This window comes from Marmota flaviventris, chromosome 12 (assembly GCF_047511675.1).
Source record: "Marmota flaviventris isolate mMarFla1 chromosome 12, mMarFla1.hap1, whole genome shotgun sequence".
In the NCBI taxonomy this organism is placed as follows: domain Eukaryota; kingdom Metazoa; phylum Chordata; class Mammalia; order Rodentia; family Sciuridae; genus Marmota; species Marmota flaviventris.
In genome coordinates this window covers 74229791-74233856 of record NC_092509.1, presented here as the reverse complement: position 1 = coordinate 74233856, position 4066 = coordinate 74229791, and positions in this window count along the sequence as shown.

Genomic DNA, 4066 nt, shown 5'->3' with positions numbered 1-4066 from the left:
TACAAACTTTTAATATATTTGGTAATTTTCTGTCTACTTGTATCAATTATTGACAGATAAATCAATTATCTGTGAATTTGAATCTGAATTGTGAATTGGTCTTTTTGATCTTGTAGTTTCTGTCAAACTTGCCTTAAATGCTTTGAAGATATATGTAAATACATTTAAACTCATTAATCACCCAAGAAATTACTTGTTCCTTTATTATTAAGTAATTCTCTTTATCTCCAGTAATGCTTTTTGCCTTAAATTCTATGAACAGTTGCTCTACCTACCTACATTTCTTTTAGAAGTATTTATTTAGTATAAAATGATATACATTTTATATTATTAATTTTCACATTTTTCTAAATCCTTCAATTTAAAAAATAATTGACCAAGCTATAATTCACACACCATATAGTTCATTCACTTAAGGCATACAATTCAATAGTTTTTAATGTATTTACAAATATGTGCAACAACCATCAGTTAATTTAGAACATTTTGATAACCTCAAGAAGAAATGCCATGCCCTTCAGTATCACCCTCCCATCCCACTTCCAACATCATCTTCCCCTTCATAGCTAAGCAACCACTAGCCTGTTTTCTATCTGCATAGATTTCCCTGTGGAGGAGTTTCATGTGGATGGAATCATGCAATGGATAGAATTTGGTGACTGGTTTCTTGTTCATAGCATGTTTTCAAGGTTCATGCAAATTGTGCTACATATCAGTAATTCATCCCCTTTTATTGCAGAATAATATGCTATTACCTGGCCATATCACAATTTGTTCATCCATCATCTGTTGAGACACATTTGGGCTCTGTCTACCTTTTGGCTTTTGTGCATAATGCTGCTGTAAACTTGCATGTGCAAGTGTGTGGGAGTGGAGTAGCTGGGTTTCATGATTGTTTTCTGAAGTACTTACACAATTTTACTTTCCCACCTCCAGAATTCTGATTTCCCCACCTCCTCACCAATGCTTTTTATTATATGATTATTTTATTCTAGTTATACTGGTGAGCCTTGACTTCTGTTTCCAGTGGGCTCCATATCTATGAGATTTCAAATCCTCCACATTCTCAAAATGCCCTATCAGCTCTCCCCTTTCTTTTGTTTTGCCCAAATAATTTCACTTATACATTTTAATTATTTCCTTATTTATGGGACATGTAGATGAGGCATTTGGAGTTGTTTTCAATGGAGTCATTTGTCCAATTTCTATTACTGAACATAGATTTCTGTTCTTTTGCTCACTTATTGTTTTTTTGATTGTTATCTAGGAATTTTTTTATGTTCTACATAATAATCTCCTTTTGGGTTAGATATGTTGCACATGCCTTAGTTGATATGGTTTTACACATTTGAAAGTATCTTTTAATTAATGAAGCTCTTAATCATAATGCAGTTGAATTCATCATTTTCCCTCTATTGTTAGCATTTTTATGTCTATGACAAGAAGCACTACCTTATCCTGAATTTATAAAGATACTGTATTGTCTTGTATGTTTTTCCCTAAATGTCTTAAGGTCATTTAAGACTTTATTTATTGGCATTAGATTTAGTGTGTGTAAGGTTAAGATCCAATTTCATTATCTCATCACATGTAACTAATTATGTCCAAAGTACTTATTAAATCGTCTCATCTTTCACCAATGAACTTGGTGTCATTTGTGTTCTAGTTTCTATGTATGAGACATTTTTTCTCTTTCTCATTAATCCATTTGCTTATCTACTCACCAATGCCTCACTATACTAAATATTAAGAATTTATAGTAAGTCTGGATACCTAATAGAACAAATATCACTTCTTTCTTGTCCTTTTGCTCTTCTCTACATATTTTAAAAAACATTGTCTGGTTCCTTGAAAAATGTTAAATCTTAACTAAAATTGTATTTTCTATATGGAACAACTTGTGGATAGCTGATATATTTTATTGTCAAGTCTTCCCATTCATAACTGTGTTTATCCATTTATGTAGGTCATATTTCAGTTCTCTGAATAACATTTTATTTTTCTTGATAAAAGTTTTTCACATATATTGATAGATTTATTTCTACTGTGCATTCTTAGTACACATTTCATCATCTTCAGATTTAAGGTAAAAGCAGTTGAAAATAAAATGATTTTAACATTTCACCCTAAAGAATATTTGCTGTAGGCTTTCTGCAAATTCTTTTTTCTGGTTAAGGGAGCTTCTTTCTATTTATATTTTATTAACAGGGTTTTTTTTAATCTATTAACTTTTACAAAATGCTTGGATTGTAAACTTATCTTTGTGATTGATTTTAATCTGTGAAAAATCTTTCAGCCTCCAAGGATGCTTCTTTGAGGAGGAATGTTTCATTCAGTCAGAAGCCAGAGGACCCCAATTTCCCTTTCCAGGATACCCAATTTAATTCAAGACTTTTAGGTTAAATCACTTCCCTTGTGAAAATCCTGACACACAACACACACAGCTTAGTCTCCCTCTTGCATTAGAAATTTATATTTAACACAGGGCAACTTCTTTTGGAGTCCACCTATATATATTGCTGCCCCAATTTCAGTTCTATTTAGGGTTTTTTTTTTTAAATTTACCCCATTACCACTAATTCATTTGTATTATGTATTTTGTTTATTATAAATAACCACAAAATTTTTTAATGCATATCCAATGTCTTAAGGATAATACAAGATTATAACTTTGTGAAGAATCCTCATTATCCCCAAGAAATTTGTGTGTTTATTCATTTAAAAAATTCTTTTGAGCATTTACCATGCGCCAGGTAACATTCTTGGAACCAGAGGGTTTGAAAATAGAAAAACAACCAGAAAGGCAAAAAGTTTTGCTCCTGCAAGTCTTATGTTATAGGCCCTGTACCTTTACACAGAGCCTCCTCGGGCATCACCATACAAACGTAAAATCAATGGAAAACATAATATGTCCCATCAAGCTAAGCCCTAAAGGAAGAAAATTAGATCAATGAAGGGGATATGAAATATAAGAAAAAAAATAGGAAAGATTCACTGAGAAGGTGTCTTTGAGTGATATCTGGAAAGAAATGAGGCAGCATCAGACCCCTGGGGATTCAGAAGAACTTTCTCGGCAAAGCAAACAAACCCTCTGAGAGCCAAAGACATCAGGAGCCATGTGGCCAGAGGAGGGGAAAGAAATACAAGATGAACTCAAAGCAGTTGAAGAAAAGTAGATCATGCTGGACTAAACAAGTCTGTATCAAGACATTGATTTTTACTGTGAATAAGATAGGAAATTATTGCAGGGCTCAGGGCAGACAAGAGTGAATTTGTTTTTCTGATAAAGGTTTAAATGAGATTACAGTAAGATACTAAACATTCAGCACACTTAACTACAGAGGATTTGAGTCTTGGTGTAAGTGAGAAGTGTTGATTTGCAAAAGAATATATTTGGGAAATCCAGGAAGAAGCACAAGAATAAACAACAAATGTGTCATAAATCTAACTGTAAAATAAATGAAACAACAGAAGTACAAGAAAAAAAACATGGATAAATTATTATCTAATCTAGGTATAGATAAAACCTTCCTAATTATGCTCTTAATCCAGGTGCAATAAAAGAATAGATTGATCAACTTGACTATAGAAAAATAAAAAATCTTCATGAAGCAAAATAATGTCATAAATAAAGCCAAAAGACAACTGACAAAGTGGGAGAAAATACCTTCAAAATACATCACAGATAAAAGACTAATAATCCTAACATACACAAAGAATTCTTTAAACGTGTCTTATAAATGACAGAAAAATGAAGCAAATTATGAACAGAGAATCCAGAAAATAATAAAAATAAAATCAGCTATTCAACCCATGAAGGCACGTTCAAGCTTGCTCATACACAATAAGAGAAATGCTGATTTAACTACACTGAGATACAACCTCTCACTTATTAGATTTGTTAAAATTAATCTACACATTAGATTAGTGAGACTGGGGAAACAGGCATGCTCATTCATTCTTTATTAATGGAATTTAACATTGTCTAAAAAGAAAAAAACCTTAGAAGAGGAAAAGATTCTTTTGGGCTCATGGTTTCAGAGGTTAAATCCATGGTCGGCCAGTT